The sequence below is a fragment of the Amblyraja radiata genome, chromosome 24 (assembly GCF_010909765.2).
Source record: "Amblyraja radiata isolate CabotCenter1 chromosome 24, sAmbRad1.1.pri, whole genome shotgun sequence".
Lineage (NCBI taxonomy): Eukaryota > Metazoa > Chordata > Chondrichthyes > Rajiformes > Rajidae > Amblyraja > Amblyraja radiata.
The window spans coordinates 1064358-1089004 of record NC_045979.1 but is presented as its reverse complement, the minus strand read 5'-3'; the positions used below and the strand labels follow the sequence as shown (position 1 = coordinate 1089004).

At 47.8% G+C, this 24647-nt stretch overlaps 1 protein-coding gene across 1 annotated transcript in view; it reads right to left on the bottom strand.

The window, feature by feature from the left end:
- Positions 1 to 24647, bottom strand: part of tomm40l (translocase of outer mitochondrial membrane 40 like) — a 109099-nt gene that overhangs the window by 33276 nt on the left and 51176 nt on the right. The window lies entirely within an intron of this gene.

Genomic DNA, 24647 nt, shown 5'->3' with positions numbered 1-24647 from the left:
CAGTGCACATCCATACTGTCAGGATGGAAGGAAGGTCAGCGATGAAGCAGCTAAAGCAAAACAACCACAACCACCTTTCTCTGTGAGATGGGTGACTACACTCATGGAGTGTTTCCCCTGCATGCCCTTCACTGCAAGGATACACCTCCGCTCGGTCCGCAATAACCAACCTGACCTCCCGGTGGCTCAGCACTTCAACTCCCCTCCCATTCCCCATCCGACCTCTCTGTCCTGGGTCTCCTCCATGGCCAGAGCGAGCAACACTGGAAATTGGAGGAACAGCACCTCATATTTTGCTTGGGGAGTCTGCATCCTGCGGGCATGAACATTGAATTCTCCCAATTTTGTTAGCCCTTGCTGTCTCCTCCCATCCCTCAGCTCTCGGATTCCTCCTCCTCCTTTTTCTTTTCTTCTCCCCGCCACCCCCCATCAGTCTGAAGAAGGGTTTCGGCCCGAAACGTTGCCTATTTCCGCTCCATAGATGCTGCTGCACCCGCTGAGTTTCTCCAGCATTTTTGTGTACCTTCCCTAGGCACACACTGGGCTACTGCAGTCATGATATCCTCCATCCAGCTAGTCCTCACTTTCTATTGCTGTCAGCCTCTCTTTTTGACCTCTCACACCTGCTGCTTTTTATAGTCATACAGCATGGAAAAGGCCCTTCAGCCCAACTTGTCCAGGCTGACCAAGATGTCACAACTGCCCATATTTAGCCCTTAACCTTTCCTATCCTTGTACCTGTACAAATATCGTTTAAATGTTGTTATGGTTCCTGCCTCAATTACCTCCTCTAGCAACTCGTTCCAAATAGCTCCCACCCTTTGTGTGAAAAGGTTGTCCTCAGGTTAAATACTATTAAATTTTTCCCTCTCAACGTCAACCTATGTTCCCTAGTTCTCTGAAAGTTGAGTAAATGACTGTGCATTTACCCTATCTATTCCCCTCGTTAACATAAACTTCTAAAAAATCATCCCTCATCCTCTTGCATTCCAAAGAATAAAGTCCTAGCCTGCCCAACTCGCAGGGAGGTTCGTGGACATGGGGACAATGAACGGATGAAGTGTGAATACTTCAATGTAAGGAATATTGTGGTAAAGCTGATGAACTTAGAGCCTGGATCAGCGTTTGGAATACAGGCACTCGCCGACTTGTGTAATTCACAACACAAACAATTCACAATAGGTGGCCCTGTTTACTGAATGACAATGCGAAGATGGCGTGGGCCTCCAGACCACTTCATGGATATAAATCCTTCGCCCGGGCTCGCTGCTCTTCCAGCAGCACAGGGAAGCCTAGTGTGAATGAGGGGGGCAGCGGAGAGCAAGCCCTGGCCAAGCTGCCAACATACCCCACAAGGTACACCAAGCTGCTGCAGCGGCTGCTTGATGTAGCTCACAGTCTAGCCCCCGGCTGACAGCGCTTTCTTCAGGTCATCACCACCGCCGGCAGGATGTGGTCAGTGGCCGTCGGGTGGAGGGCCTTTTCCATGCTGTATGATTCCCTCCCCTCTCACCACCTGCCGCTCGCTGCTTCCTGTCAGCATCCACTTTGTCCGTATGTGCAAGAAGGTTTCCTTCAATAGTATGTGAATGAATAGACTTGAGGCGGGACCATATGGAACCTTGTATTGGGAAACAAGCCTGGCCTGGTGGCTGGCCTTGCGATGGGACGAGACTTTGGAGAATCACAACTCCATATGTTTTAAGATTGTTTTGAACAGGGATAGGTTCGAATGTTGGGGGAAGGTATTTGATTGGGGAAGGGCAGATTACAATCCCATCACGCAGGAGTTAAGGAGGGTAGATTGGGACACAGCTGATCAAAGTGCAGGATCACCATGACTAGGTGCTGAGTGCTCTCTTATACCTGCATTAAGGAGGCATTTAAACACGCCTGTGCAATTACAAACACCTGTGAAGCCATGTGTCCAAAACATTATGGCGCCCAGAAATGGGGGGGACTATGTAATTTCTGCTTTAAATTACCGCTGTAATTTCTACATGGCGAAACCAAAATGTATAAAAATACATAGATACATAGACAATCGGTGCAGGAGTAGGCCATTCAGCCTTTCGAGTCAGCACCACCATTCAATGTAATCAATGGTGATCATCCACAATCAATACCCCATTCCCGCCTTCTCCCCATATCCCTATCTTAATAGCTCTATCTAACTCTCTCTTGAAAGCATCCAGAGAATTGGCTTTCACTGCCTTCTGAGGCAGAGAATTCCACAGATCCACAACTCTCTGGGTGAAAATGTTTTTCCTCATCTCCGTTCTAAATGGCCTACCCCTTATTCTTAAACTGTGGCCTATGGTTCTGGACGCCCCCAACTTTGGGAACATGTTTCCTGCCTCTATCGTGTTCAATCCCTTAATAATCTTATGTTTCAATAAGATTGCCTCTCATCCTTCTAAATTCCAGTGAATACAAGCCCAGTCACTCCCTTTAATACCTTTTACTAAATACCCTTTAATAAAATCGGACAATGTGCACTTTAACCACATGTGATATTTTTTCTATTATAAATCTCAAATTGTGGAGTACAGAGGCAAATAATGAATGGTCTTTGTCCCAAACATTATGGAGGGCACTGTATATTAAAAATAAGAGGGTTTAGTTTAGTTTAGAGATACAGCGTGGAAACAGACCCTTCGGCCCACCAAGTCTGTACCGGCTAACAGTCACCACACATTTACACTTTCTTACACACACTAGGGACAATTTATACCAAGCCGATTTACCTACGTACGTCTTTGGAGTGTGGGAAGTAATCGGAGTTCTCGGAGAAAACTCATGCTGCCATGGGGAGAACGTACAAACTCCGTATAGACAGAAACCATAGTCAGGATCGAACCCGGGTCTCTGGCGCAGCAAGCGCCGTAAGGCAGTAACTCTACCATTGTGCCACCATGCCACCACCGTGCCACCAGGGTGACAACGTGGAAGGTAGGATAAAGGAGGGAATCTATGCTTGGAGCCAAAAGATGTAGGTAAGGTACTAAATGAGTACCTTGCAGCTGTGTTTACCAATGAGAAGGACTTAGAGAGTGGGATTAGCGTGGCGAATACAAATATGCTGGGGCAGTTTGACATTGAGGTTCTTTAGAGAAATAGCTTTAAGGTGGATATCCCCAAGGCCTGATGGGGTCTATCCCAGGATATTGAGGGAGGCAAGAGAGAAAATTGCAGGGGCCTTGATGAGGATCGTCATTCCTTCTCAAACAACAAGTGAGATCCCGGGGGAGTGGCCAATGTTGTTCCTTTGTTTAAGAAGGGAAGTGAAGAGAGGGTGGCGAATCTGTGGAATTCATTGCCACAGAAGGCAATGGAGGCCGTCAATGGATATTTTTAAGGCAGAGATGGATAGATTCTTGATTAGTATGGGTGTCAGGGGTTAAGGGGAGAAAGCATGAGAATGGGGTTAAGCGGGAAATATAGATCAGCCATGATTGAATGACGGACTAGACTTGATGGGCCTAATTCTGCTCTTATCACTTATGAATCCAAGGAACTATAAGCCAGTGAGCCTCAGGTCAATGGTTGGGAAACTATTGAAGAGAATTATTTGAAATGGGATTTACTTGAGTATTTTTGAGTATAGAAGTTGGGATGTAATGTTAAAATTGTACAAGGCATTGGTGAGGCCAATTCTGGAGTATGGTGTACAATTTTGGTCGCCTAATTATAGGAAGGATGTCAACAAAATAGAGAGAGTACAGAGGAGATTTACTAGAATGTTGCCTGGGTTTCAGCAACTAAGTTACAGAGAAAGGTTGAACAAGTTAGGGCTTTATTCTTTGGAGCGCAGAAGGTTAAGGGGGGACTTGATAGAGGTTTTTAAAATGATGAGAGGGATAGACAGAGTTGACGTGGAAAAGCTTTTCCCACTGAGAGTAGGGAAGATTCAAACAAGGGGACATGACTTGAGAATTAAGGGACTGACGTTTAGGGGTAACATGAGGGGGAACTTCTTTACTCAGAGAGTGGTAGCTGTGTGGAATGAGCTTCCAGTGAAGGTGGTGGAGGCAGGTTCATTTTTATCATTTAAAAATAAATTGGATAGTTATATGGATGGGAAAGGAATGGAGGGTTATGGTCTGAGCGCAGGTATATGGGACTAGGGGAGATTATGTGTTTGGCACGGACTAGAAGGGTCGAGATGGCCTGATTCCGTGCTGTAATTGTTATTGTTATATGGTTACTCCCAAATGGAAGAGAACGGGCTAGTTAAGGTCAGCCAGCACTCCATGGTGTGTCTCACTAACTTAGAGGAGCTGACAAAGAAGATTAATGGTGGTGAATGTTGTATACATGGATTTTAGTAAGGCATTTGATAAGGTCCTTCATAGTAGGCTGCACAAGGTGCACGGAATCGTGGTGACTTAATCGTATGGATTCGGGACTTGCTTTTTCATAGACCACAGAGTGTTGTGGTGGAAGGTGGATATTCTGGCTGGTGGTCTGTGACCAGTGTACTACAGGGATCTGTGCTGGGACCTCTGCTGTGTGTTATCTATCTATCTATATTACTAAAACTCTGTTCTTGACCGGTTTTGGCGATCTGTGCTGCGATTTCCGAGAGAACGCCGCGACCTACGGCCGTCATTTTTGGCCACCTCGCTCAGAGCCCCCCTCCGCCGTATGTGTGCCGAGGATTTGTCCCGTCGATGAAATATGACAGAGATATTAATGTTTTTACAAAATTCCCCATTCTCTCTGCTGCCCCCGCTGGAGGCAGGAGAAGGGACTATAAAACCAGGAAGTGGTGTGCCTCAATTAGTCTCTGCAAGCTGGAGCTCTGTCAATTAGTCTCTGTCACTCTGAGCTCTGAATGACACTGAACAAATGTCTACAGCACCGTGAGTACCCTTAATTTGGTTTGAAAATGAAAATATAGTTAATTTGAAGTAAAAAAGCACTGCCTGCAAATGGTTGTTTGGGTTGAATTAAAAAGGCACTCTCTCTCTCTCTCCCTATCCCTCTCTCTTTCTCTCTCTCTCCCCCCTCGCCTCCCCCCCTCCTTCTCTCCCCTCCCCCTCCTCCTCTCCCCCCCACTCCTCTTCTCCCCCCCCTCCTCTCTCCCCCTCTCTCCCCTCCTCTCTACCCCCCTCTCTTCTCCCCCTCTCCTCTCCCCACTCTTCTCCCCTCTACTCTCCCCCCTCTCCTATCTCCCCCCCTCCTATCTCCCCCCCTCTCCTATCTCCCCCCCTCTCCTATCTCCCCCTCTCCTATCTCCCCCCTCTCCCTCATCCCCCCTCCTCTCCCCCCCCCTCATCTCTCCCCCCCCCTCTCCTCTCTCCCCTCTCCTCTCTCCCCCCCTCTCCTCTCTCCCCCCCTCTCCTCTCTCCCTCCCTCTCCTCTCCCCCCCCTCCCTCTCCTCTCCCCCCTCTCCTCTCCCCCTCTCCTGTGTGAAGGAAGGGGAGGGGGAGTGCTGGGGGATGAGGGGAAATGAGCCGTGCCTGCACAGTTGGGGGCTATGCGTGAGTGGTGCAATATTGCGTTGGGGGGGGGGGGGGGGGGGCGGGTTGCATTGGGGGAACGAGTGAGTGGTGGAATATTGCATTGGGGAAGGTTTGCGTTGGGGGACTAGGCCTCCCGTGTGACAGGGACCCAACGGGTCCCACTTGGTCTAGTATAGATATATAAATGACATAGATCTAAATGTGGATGGGTTGGTGCGTACTTTTGTTGATGACACCAAAGTTGGAGAGTTGCATACAGTGAGAAATGCTGTCAGAACGTACAGCGAGATAGAGACCAGCTGCAGAATTGGGCATAGAAATAGCAGATGGGGCTTAACCCGAGCAAGTGTGTGATGTTGCATTTTGGGAGGTCAAATATTAGAGGAAAATCTACAATTAATTGCATTCCCTGTGAGATGCGAATGACGTAGATAGGGTGCTATCTGGATTAGAGGGTTCGTTTAATTTGTTTAGTTTGAAGGTTGGATAGATTTTAGTTTTAGTTCAGAGATACAGCGGGGAAACAGACCCTTCGGCCCACACACCGACCAGCGATCACCATACTATCCGACACAATATGGACTATTTACAATCTTTACCGAAGCCAATTAATCTACAGACCTGGGGACACCCATGCGCTCATAGGGAGAAAGTACAAACTGTGTATGGACAGCACCCGTAGTCATGATCAAACCAAGGGCTCTGGCGCTGTAACAACTCGGGACAGCTGCACCGCCGTGCTGTCTTGCAGTGATTTGTCTGGAACATCGGAGGTTGAGGGAAGACTTGATAGAAGTATTTAAAGTTATGAAGGCACAGATAGGGTAAACACAGAGCCCTTTACCCAGGGTGGAAATGTTCAATTCAACACTAGAGGGGGAAAGTCTAATGGAGATGAACAAGGCAAATACTTTACACAGAGTGGTGGCCGGGAAAGCTCCGCGGGAGTGGCGGTGGAGACAGATAAAATAGTGGTATTTAAGAGGCTTTTAGACAGACACATGGATATGCAGCAATAAAGGGATATGGTACAGACAGATGAGCTCAGTGTAACTTGGCATCATGTTTGGCACAAACATTGTGGGCCTGTAGTTCCTGTGCTGTCTACATTCTCTGTTCTTGTTCTTGGGATCCCAGCTTTCCTCGCCAACCAGTCCTCTTTGCTTCTTTCTACGTCCACTGATTCCCCTCTCTCTCTCTTGCCCCCACTTTGCTCTTCTCTGCCCTTTGCTATCATCACGCCCAGAATGCTTCTTCATCTTTCCAACTCTCTCTCCGACTTTGTCATAACTCTACCCGTCTTTCCCTCCCTTTGTCTCTCCCCTTGCCTTTTCTCTCTCTCTCTCTCTTCCACCCTATCTATACACTCCCTCGATCACTCTCTCTCGCGTACCTTCTTCCTCGCCAGCGACGTATCCTTCCTATCTCCTCCCTATTGCTCTCATCTCTCTACCTCGTCCCCTGCCTCATTACACAATATCACCCTGCATCCCTGAATCCCACCCCTTCCTTCCTCTCTCTCCCTCCACTCTCCCCGTTAATTCTTCCATTCTCCACCCTATTCCCCTCCCATTCATCTCTCCCCACCTTCCTTCTCTTTCCTCCACTCTCCTTCCCCGTTGTGTGGGCAAGGGGTTGCGAGAGGGCAGTGTTCCTGCTGGGAATGTGCGGTCGGTAGCCAGCATGACTCAATGGGCCGAGTGGTTTCCTTCTGGCGTGTGGGGAGATGGAAGTAGAGGGAGCTAGCACAACGATTGATGGCCCGAGCAGTCTCCGTCTGTACTGCTTGAATCCGCTGTACTTCGTCAGACTCCCGCCATCTCTCTCTCACAGAATCTTATTTGACATATAATCTCTCAGTGTCCTCTCTCCTGCCTTTCTATCCGCGTCTCGCTCTCTCCCTAGTAATGTCCCACTCTCTCCATCATCCCGCCGTCTCTGTCTGTCCCTCTATCCTCTCATCATGTCTCGGCCCCTTGTTCTCTCTTCCGTCTCCCATCTCACTCACTCCTTCCCACGAACTCTCCGAATCTCTCTCCCTGCATCTCTCACATTCACCTTCACCGGAGCAGAATATGTGAAACTTCACATTCCTACCGCACTCATCTCGGCAGCAAATCGCGTCGGTTCACCTCCCGCTGTCAGTCTCTCCTCGCTCCCCTCGCCGGCTGCTGGTGACCTGGCCGAGCAGCGGATGGATGTGAGTAGTGCCAGAGACACAGCAGCAAGCAAGGATGCCGCCGATCCAATGGAGAAGGCGGGGGCAGAGGAGGGGCCAGATTGACAGGACAGAGGGGGAGAGGTGAGCGCGGAGAGGGGCAGGGGGGTGAGGGGGCAGATGGTTGAAAGGACAGAGGGGGGTGGGTGAGAGAGAGGAGTACAAGCGGGAATGGGCACAGTTGAGGGAAGAGTGGGAGAGATGAGTAGAAAGAGAGATGAGGCATGTTGGCAGATGGATGCGAGTAGATGGGCAGAGGGGTGAGGGGGGGGGGGGGAGATTCGGTCTGTACAGTGGCGTAGCGGTAGAATTGTTGCAGCGCCAGAGACCTGGGTTCGATCCTGACTACGGGTGCTGTCTGCGTGCAGTTTGCACGTTCTCCCTTTGACCGCGTGGGTTTTCTCCGGGTGCTTCGCTTTGCAGACTCAAGACGTGTAGATTTGTAAGTTAATTGGCATGAAAATTCCAGTGTGCAGGATAGAACTGTCGTGGTGATCGATGCTCAGCGTGGACGGGAGGGGCCGAAGGGCCTGTTTCCACGCGGTGCCTCCAGTCAAAACTAAAGATGTGGCAATAAAGGGATGTAGGGGGTACACGAAAATGCTGGAGAAACTCAGCGGGTGCAGCAGCACCTACGAGGCAAAGGAAATAGGCAACGTTTCGGGCCGAAACCCTGAAGCGTTGCCTATTTCCTTCGCTCCATAGATGCTGCAGCTGAGTTTCTCCAGCATATTCGTGTACCTTCGATTTTCCAGCAACTGCAGTTCCTTCTTGAACACAAGGGATGAAGGGGATCGTTTTGAGGGCTGAGGTGAAAGGTGTGAGGGAAAGGGTATGGAGAGATGGGCGGAGTGATGAAGGGACAGAGATGAAGGGAGTGGGAGGTAGAGAGAGGATGGGGAGGGCAGGATACGGAGAGTGGTAACGGGGAGAGGGAGGTGGGGCGAGAAGAAGAGAGGGGAGTGCGTGAGCTCCGCGCAAACTCTGGTGGTGTCGAGAGTGGACGAGAATTTAGGAGCGGCCAAGATCTGGGCCTGTTCTTATCCACCTGGCAAATGGGAACAACCTAGAATGGCAATTTGGTCTGCCCAAACAAGTTTGGCAGAAGTGCCTGTTTACATCCTTTAGGCTTTAGCCAAACGGCTTTTCTCTGCCTCCACTGATACAGATAGAAACATAGAAAATAGGTGCAGGAGGAGGCCATTCGGCCCTTCGAGCCAGCACCGCCATTCATTGTGATCATGGCTGATCGTCCCCTATTAATAACGCGTGCCTGCCTTCTCCCCATATTCCCTGACTCCACTAGCCCCTAGAGCTCTATCTAACTCTCTCTATAATTTTATATTTCTATAAGATCCCCCTCATCCTTCTAAACTCCAGTGAATACAAGTCTAGTCTTTTCAATCTTTCCTCATATGACAGTCCCGCCATCCCAGGGATCAATCTCGTGAACCTACGCTGCACTGCCTCAATCACAAGGATGTCCTTCCTCAAATTAGGAGACCAAAACTGTACAAAATACTCCAGATGTGGTCTCACCAGAGCCCTATACAACTGCAGAAGAACCTCTTTACTCCTATACTGAAATCCTCTTGTTATGAAGGCCAACATTCCATTAGCTTTCTTCTCTGCCTGCTGTACCTGTAAGCCACATTTCAGTGACCGTTGTACAAGGACGCCCAGGTCTCGATGCACCTCCCCCTTACCTAACCTAACCCCATTGAGATAATAATCTACCCCCTTGTTTTTGACGCCAAAGTGGATAACCTCACATTTATCTATATTATACTGCATCTGCCATGCATCTGCCCACTCACTCAACCTGTCCAGGTCACCCTGCAACCTCCTAACATCCTCTTCACAGTTCACACTGCCACCCAGCTTTGTGTCATCCGCAAACTTGCTAGTGTTGCTCCTAATTCCCTCTTCCAAATCATTAATATATATGGTAAACAGTTGCGGCCCCAACACTGAGCCTTGCGGCACTCCACTCGCCACTGCCTGCCATTCTGAAAAGGACCCGTTCACTCCTACTCTTTGCTGAGTCTGCCAACCAATTTTCTATCCATGTCAACACCCTACCCCCAATACCATGTTATCTAATTTTAGTCACCAGTCTCCCGTGCGGGACCTTAATAAGCTGTTGCTGAATCTGGACTTTACAGTTTTCGGGCTGCTGCACCTTCTTCCCGATGGCAGATGTGAGATCAGAGTGTGGCCAGGGTGGTGTGGGTCTCTGATGATGCTGGCTGCCTTTTGAGGCAGCGACTCCTGTAAATCCTTTCGATGTTGGGGAGGTCAGAAGCCATCAATGCACCATCTACATTCCTTGAGGAAACCAGAGCATCCAAGGTTATAAGGAAAGGTTGAGCAAACTGGGTAATTTTACCCCAGAGTGCTGAGATAATCATATTAACGTTTATAGAATCATGAGGTGCATAGATAACTTAAATAGCCACAGTCATTTTCCCAGGGTAGAGGAGTCTAAAACTAGAGGGCATTGATTTTAGGTGAGAGGGGAAAAATCTAGAAGAGACCTCAGCAGCCACCTTTTTCGCACAGGTGGTGGGTTTGTGGGATGAGCTGTGGTGGTAGAGGTGGGTACAATAATAACATTTATTCAACATGTACATGGAACGGTCGAGAGGGATATGGTTTAATGCAGGAAATTGGGACTAGCTCAGGTAGGCAACTTGCTCATCATAGACAAGGGCTGACGAAGGGCACTGCAATATTGATCAAAGAGGTCATCACTGCAGGAATGAGGGATGATGTTCCAAATCACTCTTCAAATGTGGCAAAGTGGGGAGAGCACAAAAACATGATGATCAGTTTGCTAGGAGGCCTCCCAGTGCTCAGTGGGAGCAGACATGTCAACAGACCATGGAGAGGTGCAAGAGAGTTGCAGCTGTTGGGGATTTCAATTTCCTAACATTTGCTGGGGCCACCTTAGTGTGAAGGGTGACATTTTTGAGGTGCATTGGAGACCATTCCTGTGCCAATTTATAGATAGCCCTACAAGGAATGGAGTAGTGGCACAACTAATCCTGGGAGATACTGGACACGTGGGTGAAATGCCAGTGTTTTGGGGAGAGTGCCTGTAACTCAGTCAGTTTCATAGAAACATAGAAAATAGGTGCAGGAGGAGGCCATTCAGCCCTTTAAGCCAGCACCGCCATTCATTGTGAACATGGCTGATCGTCCCCTATCAATAACCCGTGCCAGCCTTCTCCCCATATCCCTTGACTCCACTAGCCCCTAGAGCTCTATCTAACTCTCTCTTAAATGCATCGAGTGACTTGGCCTCCACTGCCCTCTGTGGCAGGGAATTCCATAAATTCACAACTCTCTGGGTGAAAAAGTTTTTTCTCACCTCAGTCTTAAATGACCTCCCCTTTATTCTAAGACTGTGGCCCCTGGTTCTGGACTCGCCCAACATTGGGAACATTTTTCCTGCATCTAGCTTGTCTAGTCCTTTTATCTATATTACTAAAAGTCTGTTCTTGACCGGTTTTGGCCATCTGTGCTGCGATTTCCGAGGGAACGCCGCCACCTACGGCCGTCATTTTTGGCCACCTCGCTCAGAGCCCCCCTCCGCCATATGTGTGCCGAGGATTTTTCCTGTCGATGAAAAATGACAGAGATATTAATGTTTTTACAAAATTGCCCATTCTCTCTGCTGCCCCCGTTGGAGGCAGGGGAAGGGACAATAAAACCAGGAAGTGGTGTGCCTCAATTAGTCTCTGCAAGCTGGAGCTCTGTCAATTAGTCTCTGTCACTCTGAGCTCTGAATGACACTGAACAAATGTCTACGGCACTGTGAGTACCCTTAATTTGGTTTGAAAATGAAAATATAGTTTGTTTGAAGTAAAAAAGCTCTGCCTGCAAATGTTTGTTTGCGTTGAATTAAAAAGGCACTCTCTCTCTCTCTCTCCCCTCCTCTCTCTCCCCACATCTCTCTCTCCCTATCCCTCTCTCTTTCTCCCCCTCCTCCCCCCCCCTCTCCTCTCCCCCCTCTCCTCTCTCCCCCCTCCCCCCTCTCTCCTCTCCCCCCTCTCTCCTCTCCCCCCTCTCTCCTCTCCCCCCCTCACCTCTCCCCCCTCGCCTCTCCCCCCTCGCCTCTCCCCCCCTCTCCTCTCCCCCTCATCTTCCCCCTCTCCTCTCCCCCCCCTCTCCCCCCTCCCCTCCCCTCCCTCCGCTACTCCCCTTCCTCTCCCCTCTCTCCTATCCCCTCCCCCCTCTCTCTCTCTCCCCTCTTTTTCCTCCCCTCCATCCCCTCCCCCACCGTCCCTCCCCTAAATCCCCGTCCCCTCCACACACCCCTACCCCTTTCTCTCCACCCTCCCTCCCCCTCCCTACCTCTCCCCTCCCCTCATCTCACTCCCTCTCAGCACACCCTCTCTCTCCCCCCTCCCCCTCTCTCCTCCCCCTCCCTCCCCCTCTCTCTCTCTCGCCTCCATCCCCTCCCGCCCCTAAATAGTTAGTGCGTGATGCTGCATGCCGCCCCCCCCCCCCCCCCCAACCGCACGTTGGGGGAACAGACCCAACGGGTCTTCACTTGGTCTAGTAATTTTATATGTTTCTATTAGATCCCCCTCATCCTTCTAAACTCCAGTGAATACAAGCCTAGTCTTTTCAATCTTTCCTCATATGACAGTCCCGCCATCCCAGGGATCAATCTCGTGAACCTACGCTGCACTGCCTCAATCACAAGGATGTCCTTCCTCAAATTAGGAGACCAAACCTGTACACAATACTCCAGATGTGGTCTCACCGGAGCCCTATACAACTGCAGAAGAACCTCTTTACTCCTATACTGAAATCCTCTTGTTATGAAGGCCAACATTCCATTAGCTTTCTTCACTGCCTGCTGTACCTGCACGCCAACTTTCAGTGACCGGTGTACAAGGACACAGAGGTCTCGCTGCACCTCCCCCTTACCTAACCTAACCCCATTGAGATAATAATCTGCCCCCTTGTTTTTGCCGCCGAAGTGGATAACCTCACATTTATCTATATTATACTGCATCTGCCACACATCTGCCCACTCACTCAACCTGTCCAGGTCACCCTGCAACCTCCTAACATCCTCTTCACAGTTCACACTGCCACCCAGCTTTGTGTCATCCGCAAACTTGCTAGTGTTGCTCCTAATTCCCTCTTCCAAATCATTAATATATATGGTAAACAGTTGCAGCCCCAACACCGAGCCTTGGGGCACTCCACTCGTCACTGCCTGCCATTCTGAAAACATAGAAACATAGAAATTAGGTGCAGGAGTAGGCCATTCGGCCCTTCGAACCTGCACCGCCATTCAATATGATCATGGCTGATCATCCAACTCAGTATCCCGTACCTGCCTTCTCTCCATACCCTCTGATCCCCTTAGCCACAAGGGCCACATCTAACTCCCTCTTAAATATAGCCAATGAACTGGCCTCGACTACCCTCTGTGGCAGAGAGTTCCAGAGATTCACCACTCTCTGTGTGAAAAAAGTTCTTCTCATCTCGGTTTTAAAGGATTTCCCCCTGATCCTTAAGCTGTGACCCCTTGTCCTGGACTTCCCCACCATCGGGAGCAATCTTCCTGCATCCAGCCTGTCCAACCCCTTAAGAATGTTGTAAGTTTCTATAAGGTCCCCTCTCAATCTCCTAAATTCTAGAGAGTATAAACCAAGTCTATCCAGTCTTTCTTCATAAGACAGTCCTGACATCCCAGGAATCAGTCTGGTGAACCTTCTCTGCACTCCCTCTATGGCAATAATGTCCTTCCTCAGATTTGGAGACCAAAACTGTACGCAATACTCCAGGTGTGGTCTCACCAAGACCCTGTACAACTGCAGACCCTGTACAACTGCACCTCCCTGCTCCTATACTCAAATCCTTTTGCTATGAAAGCTAACATACCATTCGCTTTCTTCACTGCCTGCTGCACCTGCATGCCTACTTTCAATGACTGGTGTACCATGACACCCAGGTCTCGCTGCATCTTCCCTTTTCCTAGTCGGCCACCATTTAGATAATAGCCTGCTTTCCTGTTTTTGCCACCAAAATGGATAACCTCACATTTATCCACATTATACTGCATCTGCCAAACATTTGCCCACTCACCCAGCCTATCCAAGTCACCTTGCAGTCTCCTAGCATCCTCCTCACAGCTAACACTGCCCCCCAGCTTAGTGTCATCCGCAAACTTGGAGATATTGCCTTCAATTCCCTCATCCAGATCATTCATATATATTGTAAATAGCTGGGGTCCCAGCACTGAGCCTTGCGGTACCCCACTAGTCACTGCCTGCCATTGTGAAAAGGACCCGTTTACTCCTACTCTTTGCTTCCTGCTTGCCAGCCAGTTCTCTATCCACATCAATACTGAACCCCCAATGCCGTGTGCTTTAAGTTTGTATACTAATCTCTTATGTAGGACCTTGTCGAAAGCCTTCTGGAAGTCCAGATACACCACATCCACTGGTTCTCCCCTATCCACGCTACTAGTTACATCCTCGAAAAATTCTATAAGATTCGTCAGACATGATTTACCTTTTGTAAATCCATGCTGACTTTGTCCAATGATTTCACCACTTTCCAAATGTGCTGCTATCCCATCTTTAATAACTGACTCTAGCAGTTTCCCCACTACCGTTCACTCCTACTCTTTGCTTCCGGTCTGCCAACCAATTTTCTATACATGTCAACACCCTACCCCCCAATACCATGTGCTCTAATTTTAGTCACCAGTCTCCCGTGCGGGACCTTATCAAAGGCTTTCTGAAAGTCTAGATACACTACATCCACAGGCTCCCCTTCATCCATTTTACTTGTCACATCCTCAAAGAATTTCAGAAGATTAGTCAAGCATGATTTCCCTTTCATAAATCCATGTTGACTTGGACTAATCCTTTTACTGCTATCCAAATGCCCCATTATTACCTCTTTAATAATTGACTCCAGCATCTTTCCCACCCCCAAAGTCAGGCTAACTGGTCTGTAATTCCCCATTTTCTCTCTCGCTCCTTTTTTGAAAAGTGGGATGTTAGCTATCCTCCAATCCACAGGAACTGATCTTGAATCTATTGAACATTGGAAAATGATCACCAATGTGTCCACTATTTATAGAGCCACCTCCCTGAGGACCCTGGGATGCAGACCATCAGGCCCAGGGGATTTATCATCCTTCAGTCCCATTAGCCTACCCAATACAATTTCTCGCCTAATGAAAATTTCTTTCAGTTCCTCTACCCCTTAGATCATCTGTCCTCCAGTACATCTGGGAGATTGTTTGTCTTCCTTAGTGAAGACAGATGCGAAGTACCTATTCAACTCTTCTGCCATTCCCTTGTTGCCCATAATAATGTCACCCGTGTCTGCCTTCAAGGGACCCACATTTGACTTTGCTACTCTTTTACCCTTAACATATCTAAAGAAGCTTTTACTGTCCTTTATATTCCTGGCCAGCTTCCCCTCGTACTTCATCTTTTCAGCCCGTATTGCCCGTTATGTTTCCTTCTGTTGTCCTATGAGTTTCCCAATCCTCTGGCTTCCGGCTACTCTTTGCTGTGTTATACATCTTTTCTTTTAGTTTTATTCTATCTCTAACTTCTCTTGTCAGCCACGGTTGCCTCCTACTCCCCTTAGAATCTTCTTTTTTGGAATGAAATGATCCTGCTTCTTACGGATTATGCCCAGAAATTCCTGCCATTGCTGTTCCACCATCATTCCTGCTAGGATCCCTTTCCAGTCTATCTTGGCCAGCTTCCCTCTCATGCCTTCATAGTCCCCATTGTTCAACTGCATCACTGACACTTCCGATTTAACCTTCTCCTTCTCAAATTGCAGATTAAAACTAATCATATTATGATCACTACCTCCAAGCGGTTCCTTTACCTCGTGTTATCTTACCATATCTGGTTCATTGGACAACACTAAATCCAGAATTCTCTGGTCGGCTGCATTACAAGCTGCTCTAAGAATCCATCTCGGAGGCATTCTACAAACTCTATTTCTTGGGGTCCTGAACCAACCTGATTTTCCCAGTCTACCTGCATATTGAAATCCCCCATCACCACAGTGGCATTACCTTTGTTACATGCCAGTTTTAACTCCTGCTGCAACTTACACGCTACATCCGGGCTACTATTTGGGGATCCGTAGATAACACCAATTAGTGTCTTCTTGCCTTTACAATTCCTCAACTCAATCCACAGTGACTCTACCTCGTCAGTCCCTATTTCTTCCCTCGCAAGGGACTGAATACCCCCCCCCCCCCCCCCACCGCCCATCTGCCTGTCCTTTCTATAGGATGTATAACCCTGAATATTAAGTTCCAAGGTCCGATCCTCCTGCAGCCACTTCTCAGTAATCCCCACAATGTCGTATCTACCAACCTCTAACTGAGCCTTAAGCTCATCTACTTTACTTCTTAAACTTTGCGCATTCATATACAATACTTTTAATTCCTTACACATCTCACTTTTCACATCGATCCCTATTACACTTGGCCACACTCTCCTATCCCTTTGTGAGCTTCCTTTCCTGTTAATTAACCATTCCTTTACTCTCTTTTCCATTTAACTCCATCCTCGAATATACCATTTGACACCCCCCCCCCCCCCCCCTTATTCAGTTCAAAACCACCCGTGTAGCAGTGGCAAGCCTGCCTGCCACAGATGATGTAAAAGTTAGACATCGGGGCCGCACAGACCATTCGGCCCCTCGTTGCTGCTGCCATGGCTGAACTTTTGCCTCGACCCCACACTGGCGTAAACATCCCTGGATTCACCCAACAATTCAAATCCAAGGATCTCCGTCCTGAATCTCCTCTTGCTCCTGGATGGAGAACAAGCGGACAGCGGTGTACCTGCGGTTCATCTGAGCGGCCGCTGATCCGCACCCGATGTCCAGGGATCTCAAATAGGGGGGCTGGGCGGTTTGGGACTGCTACTCTTTAACAGTAAGCGGCAGAGGCGAGGGGGTCACAGAGTGGGCAGTCTTTGTGCGGTGGGTGGTCGCAGGGGTCTGACGGTGCTGAATAGACATGCTGCAGTTCCATGGATGGATCCAGCTGATCCGGAATCCGCAGTCCACCCATACAGGTGGCAAGCAAGCAAGGTACCTCATAGTCACAGAGTGAAACAGTGCGGAAACAGGCCCTTCGGCCAAACTTGCCCACACCGGCCAACATGTCCCTGCTACACTAGTCCCACTTACCTGCGCCTGGTCCATATCCCTACAAACCTGGCCTATCCATGTACCTGTCTGTTTCTGAAACGATGGGATAGTTGCAGCCTCAACTACCTCCTCTGGCAGCTTGTTCCATACACCCACTACATTTGTGTGAAAATGTTACCCCTCGGATTCCTATTAAATCTTTTCCCCTTCACCTTGAACCTTTGTCCTCTGGTCCTCGATTCCCCTACTCTGGGCAAGTGAATGTGCATCTACCCGATCTATTCCTCTCATGATTTTGTACATTTCCTCCCCACACGAACAGTTGACCCTACTGATGGCAGGCATGGCGCCATACCTCCCACTGCCGGCTCCGACTGACAGGAAACGGAGAGAAGCTTCCTGTACACTGTCCCATCACACACTCCCAGAACACAGGTCAGACACAGAGTGAAGCTCCCTATACACTGTCCCATCACACACTCCCATAACACGGGTCAGACACAGAGTGAAGCTCCCTCTACACTGTAAACTGCCAATGGCAGTCTTGATTTTGTTATGACTCTGTATTTGTGTTTAATTGAATACAAGCTCTAGGGCTTTTTTTAAACCACAGGTTAGACAGAGTGAAGCTCCCTCTGGAGCGCAGGTGAATGAGGGATGATGTTATAGAGAAGGTAAAGTATTTTACCCCATATAGGGAATCAAGAACCAGAGACAGAGGTTTAAGGTGAGGGGGGGAGGTAATAGGAACCTGAGCGATAACGGGTTTTTTTACACAAAGGGTAGTAGGTATATGGAACGAGCTGACAGAAGAGGTAGTTGAAGCAGGTACTATCACAACGTTTAAAACATTTGGATAGGTACATGGATGGGATGGGTTTAGAAGGATATGTGCAAAGCACAGGCAGGTGGACTCGTGTGTGGTTGGCGTGGGCAAATTGAGCCGAAGGGCCCGTTTCCACGCTGTGGGACTGAACTCTGCATGGTCCCATTGCAGGGGCTAGACACAAAGTACTGAGTTAGGGACAGAATGAGGCAGCTGGATTAACATCAGTGAACCAACACCATGGACTGAGCAGACTTTGTTTGCACAGCACACACAGATAGACACACACACAGATACCAGTAAGGCATACTGATTATTTCAATAATTTATTGAGGAAAGACACAAAATATTGGAGTAACTCAGCGGGTCAGGCAGCATCGCTGGAGAACATGGATGGGTGACACTTCGGGTCAGAACTTCTTCAGACGGCAGCTCCTTGTTTCTGCTCAATAATTTATTAGTTATATACAGATATTCAATGAAATAGTCTCTTCAGATTAATGAATGCTGGGGCCCACTGACCAGACCGTTTCCTCCGACAATAACTTGTAACGAGGGATAGTCTCCCTGCCACCGATAGTGTAATGAAGGAGATGTCATTCCAGCACCGTATAGTGGAAACAGGCCCTTCGGCCCCCGGCTCCACGCTGACCACTGATCACCTGCACGCTAGTTCAATGTTACCCCACTTTGGCATCCTACACATTAAGGGCAATTTAGAGAAGCCAATAAACCTACACATCTTTGGAGAACCCTCTGTCATTGCGCCCTGCAATGGAGACCGCTCCCTAGTTGGCCTTGTAAGGTAGATGTCCCTCCGTCACAGGTCTTGTAATGAGACCCTTCTGTCACCCTGCAATGACCCTGTCTTGTAATGAGACTCCCATTATCAGATGTCCCTGCAACAAAACCCTACTGTAACGCCCCTTAAATTAGGGGAGCCCCTCTGTCATTGGTCTAGTAATGAGGACTCCCTTCCATCACCGGCCCCTAGTAATGGGGAAGACTCTCCTCCACCACCAATCTTGTAATGAGGGAGACTCCCATCTTTCACAGGTCTTGGACAGAGGCTGATCGCCCTACAAGGGCCGCTGAAAGAGAGAAAATCCGTCTTTTGACAAGGACGCAGAACATTGTCTACTCGTCACCAAGAGGTACCGTGTGAAAACAGGCCCATCGGCCACATAGTCCATGCCAGGCATCTAGCACCAGTTTGCATCTTGATTCTTTGTACCTCACCCCGACCCCCAGAGATTCTGCCCCTCACCCCCTTACCGCACCCCACACATATATGAGATTTGGGAGGAAACCGGAATACCCTGGGGGAAACTCACGAGGACACAGGCAGGACCTGCAAACTCTACACAAAAACAACATCCGAACAGACTATAACCTTGTCCAACGATGCCTTTCACAAGGTGGTACCCCATCAATGACGGGCTCTACTCCAGACATCACATGAAAATGGAAGCTCAGGCTATCAAGGACCCCACCCTCGCAAGGAACAGTACAGCACAGGAACAGGCCCTTCTGGTCAACATGTCTCTGCTGACCATGACACTAATTTAAACCAAGCTCAGGTGTCTGCACGCAGTCTGTATCCCTCCATCAGGCTATCCCCACGTGGGGCTGGGGTTTAGCCACCTGAATGTGTGCAATATCATTAACACTTCCTCCTTTCTGACACAAACATTTTCCAGAATATCAGCAAACCCGTCTCTTAAGTCCTCATCTATGACATCCTTCTTCCAAGTGTGTAATGATAAAAAATATACTCACATAGGACCTTGTTCATGTCCCCTGGCTCCAAGCATTGATTCCTTGTTGCTCCCCTGATGGGACCTGATTTTTCCTCACTTTCCCTCTTGCTTTAACACAGATTCATCTTTCAGATTCTCTGTAATCCTACTTGCTCAGGCCCACCTACTCTCCTACTTCCCTGTAATACTCAAAACATTCATTTGATATCAATTTCTTGCACCTGACTTTTTCCTGATCAAACCTTCAATATCCTTTGTTTGACAGATGTTACCTAAATATGCCATCTGTGTCTCTTCCCCCGACATGGGTATGCTGGCTCTGAACTCTTGCTGTTTTATCTTTAAACTACCACCCCCTCCCATGCAACTGCTCCCAATCTGCTTTTACTGTCTTGTCTCAAATAGATGAAATCAGCCCTCTTCCTATTTTGTACCAAGCTCATCTCTTTTCATGACTCTCTTAAACATATAACATATAACAATTACAGCGGAAACAGGCCATCTCGGCCCTACAAGTCCGTGCCGAACAACTTTTTTCCCTTAGTCCCACCTGCCTGCACTCATACCATAAATATATAACATATAACAATTACAGCACGGAATGCTGCTCATTATATTTGAGAGGGCAGAGTGTAGAGGGGACAGAGGTGAGGAGCTAGGTGATTGGTGAAAACATATTTTCTTTTCACATTTCCATCACCCTCTGCCTCAACACCCACCTAGCTTAATCTGCCCATAATTCCCCCATCCATCCCTTCTGGTTTCACCCATCACCTATCAGTTCATGCCTCACACCCCCTCTCACTTCTGTATACTGACTCTCTCCCCACTGACACATCCACTGTCCATTTCCCTCCCAGGGTGTTGCCTGAGCCAGTGAGTTGCTCCAGATTCTAGCATCAGCATTCTCTCATGCCTTCAGCACTCTCCAAATACAGCCCTAATAAAATCTCCCGGTTGTGTTTTATGAATCCCACCCCATCTAAGTCCCCGGCAATAAGGACATTCCAGTCAATTTTGGAAAATCTCGCACTATTATCACCTATTATGTCCTCCTATGATCTGCCTACACATCTGTTCTACCAATGCCTGGCATACATTTGGAGGCCCTAACCCCATCAAAACGATTGTTCTTTCAGATTTCTATGTTCTCCACATGTGGCCTCACTGGCCGATACCTCCAGATGGCGTCCCTTAGTTCATAAGTGATAGGAGCAGAATTATGCCATTTGGCCCATTAAGTCTACTCTGCCATTCAATCATGACTGATCTATCTCTCTCCCTCTCCACCCCATTCTCCTGCCTTCTCCATATAACCCCTGACTCCCGTACTAACCACGAATCTGTGAATCTCTGCCTTAAACATATCAATTGACTTGGCCTCCACAGCCAGTGGCAATGAATTCCACAGATTCACCATCCTCTGACGAAAGAAATTCATCCTCATCTTCCTAAAGAAACATCCTTTTATTCCGAGGCTATGACCTCTGGTCATAGAACCTCTGGTCCTGGACTCTCCCACCAGTGTGAACATCCTCTCCACATCCACTCTATCCAAGCATTTCATTAGTACTGCAGTAAAGCTCTCCCTGATTATCCTCTTTTTCAACCCCCCCCCCCCCCCCTCTTCCATCAGGGCTGGAACCTCTGGAACCTATGACATTAAACTGCCAATTGTGTCCTTCCTCAATCATGTTTCCATGACTACAATAATATCATTGTCCCATACACTGATTCATGCCCTCAGCTCGTTGATTCTACTGCAAGGGTCCTTGCTTTACTGAAAAGGCTTTAAGCCGACTGGCCCTCTCTCACTCCCCAGTATCAGCTCTTCCTTCTGGATTTGCCAGTTTTATTTTCTACCTGTCTGCATCCTCACCAGAAGCACTGTTCTTCTGGGTCACACCCACTCTTCCTCACTGGTTTGCACCCTCCAGAGCAGCAGTTTGAAATCTCCTGGCAAGGATATTATACTTCTTACAGTCGAGGTGCACAAGTCTTGCACGTTATCTCTGCTCCAGTGAAGATCCCAATGATATATGTACCTGAAGTTCCCCCCCCCCCCCACAACAGCTCTTTAGCCACAGATTCAACTGGACAATCTTCCTATTCCTCTGCTCACTAGCCCACGGCATAGTGCTGGAAAGCATAGGAATCCAGAGGTTACAATCTTAGAGGTCCTGCTTTTTAAATTTCTACATAATTTCCTAAATTTCCATTGAAGAACATCATCTTTCTTCCCACCTATGTCGTTGGTTCCAATGTCGATCTCCACCTCTGGTTACTCACCCTCCCCTTGCAGTATATTCTGTATCCGCTCCAAGACATCCTTGACTCTGGGAGCAGTGAGACAACACACAATCATGAAGTCTTGTTCACAGTCACAGAAATGCCTGCATCTGAACCCTTTCAAGCTTGACAATATCTTTCCTATAACATGGTGCCTAGAACTGAACACAATATTCTAAATGCAGTCTCACCAACGTCTTATACAACTGCAAAATGACCTACCAACTTCTATACTCAACAGTCTGACTGATGAAGGGCAAAATGCCAAAAGCCTTTTTGACCACCTCATCTACCTGTGACTTGACCTTCATGGAACCATGCACTTGTTGTACACCTTGACCCCTCTGCTCTACAACACTGCCCAGAGGCTGACCATTCAGTGTAGGTCCTGTCCTTGTTTAACATCCCAAAATGCACCACCTCACACTTCTCTGTATTAAATTCCATCGACCATTCCTCCGCCCACCTGGCCAATTGATCCAGATCCTGCTGCAATCGCTCACAACCATCTTCACAATCTGCAAAACCACTAACTTTTGTATCATCAGCAAACTTACTAATCATGGCCTGTTTGCCCTCTACTGTTCATGTAAACTTTATCCCTCCCTTCTGTACAAAACCAAGTTGTCGTGCAGCTGATCTAGTTGCAGCTGTTGCTTTCCCCATACCCCTAACAGTATCTAGAGAGGGGAATAGGGGACTCCTGCATTGCCTGCCTCGTATCCCAGGGTTAGACTATACGGGAAACACTGTGCAGAATGAATACCCCAGAGTTGGACCACATACAGTGTCCTCCATAATGTTTGGGACAAAGACCGATCATTTATTTATTTGCCTCTGTACTCCACAATTTGAGATTTGTAATAGAAAAAAAATCACATGTGGGTAAAGTGCACATTATCAGATTTTAACAAAGGGTATTTTTTATACATTTTGGTTTCACCATGTAGAAATTACAGCTGTGTTGATACATAGTCCCCCCCATTGCAGGGCACCATAATGTTTGTTACACAGCAATGTCATGTAATTGAAAGTAGTTATGTTTAGTATTTTGTTGCAAATCCTTTGCACGCAATGACTGCTTGAAATCTGCGATTCATGGACATCACCAGTTGCTGGGTGTCTTCTCTGGTGATGTTCTGCCAGGCCTGTATTACAGCCATCTCTAGCTTAAGTTTGTTTTGGGGGCTAGTCCCCTTCAGTTTTCTCTTCAGCATATAAAAGGCATGCTCAATTGCATTCAGATCGGTTGATTGACTTGGCCACTCAAGAATTGAGCATTTGTTAGCTTTGAAAAACACCTTTGTTGCTTCAGCAGTATGTTTGGGATCATTGTCTTGCTGTAGAATGAACCGCCGGCCAATGAGTTTTGAAGCATTTGTTTGAACTTGAGCAGATAGAATGTGTCTATACACTTCAGAATTCATTATGCTACTACCATCAGCAGTTGTATCATCAATGAAGATAAGTGAGCCAGTACCTTCAGCAGCCATAACATAACATAACACAGAAGGCCATAACACCCCCACCACCGAGTTTCACAGATGAGGTGGTTATGCTTTGGATCTTGGGCAGTTCCTTCTCTCCTCCATTCTTTGCTCTTGCCATCACTCTGATATAAATTACCGTAATCTTCGTCTCATCTGTCCACAAGACCTTTTTCCTAAACTGTGGTTGCTCTTTTAAGTACTTCTTGGTAAACTGTAACCTGGCCATCCTATTTTTGCGGCTAACCAGTGGTTTGCATCCTGCAGTGTAGCCTCTGTATTTCTGTAAATTAAGTCTTCTGCGGACAGTGGTCATTGACAAATCCACTCCTGACTCCTAAAGAATGTTTCTGATCTGCCAGATAGGTGTTTGGGGATTTTTCTTTATTATGGAGAGAATTCTTCTGTCATCATCTTCCTTGGCTTGCCAGACCCTTTGCGATTAGTAAGCTCACCATGCTCTCTTTCTTCTAAATGATGTTCCAAACAGTTGATTTTGGTAAGCCTAAGGTTTGGCTGATGTCTCAAGCAGTTTTATTCTTGTTTCTCAGTCTCATAATGGCTTCTTTGACTGTCATTGGCACAACTTTGATCCTCATGTTGATAAACGGCAATAAAAGTTTCCACAGGTGATGGAAAGACTAGAGGAAAGACTTGGTGCTGAGAGCTCTCTTATACCTGCATTAAGCAGGCAGTTAAACACACCTGAGCAATTACAAACACCTGTGAAGCCATGTGTCCCAAACATTAGGGTGTCCTGAGATGGGGGGCCTATGTATAAACACAGTGGTGTACATGGTGAAACCAAAATGTATAAAAAATACCCTTTATGTGATTTTTGTTCTATTACAAATCTCAAATAGTGAAGAACAAAGGCAAATAAATAAATGATGGGTCAGTCCCAAACATTATGGAGGGCACTGTATGGAGCACTTTTTCACACAGAGGGTGGTGGGTATATGGAATGAGCTGCCAGATTAAGTCATTGAGGTGGAAACTATAATACGATTTAAAATACATTAGGACAGGAACATGGATAAGAAAGGTTTAGAAGGGTATGGATAAAATATGGGCAGGTGGGACTAGTGTTGGCATCGGCGTTGGACCAATGGGTCTGTTTCTGTGCTGTATGGGCACACAGCTCTAGACTATCAGCTTGGATCAGACCATAGTGGGAGCACTATGCCCCATTCTGGTCATATCCTGGGTAAGGCCATCCCAAGATCACTGTGCATAGTTCCAGTCTACATATCCCTGGGTTGGACCACACTGCTCCTGTCCTCTCTGCTTCTAATCCCACCAACTTCATCAATGCCTCACCTCACGGATACTGTCAAATGTAGAGTGAACAAGATCCCATCCAACAGCTGGATGATTGGACTCCAGTCTGGTGGAGAGTCATGGTTTCAGGAGCACGTATGTCCAGCGCAT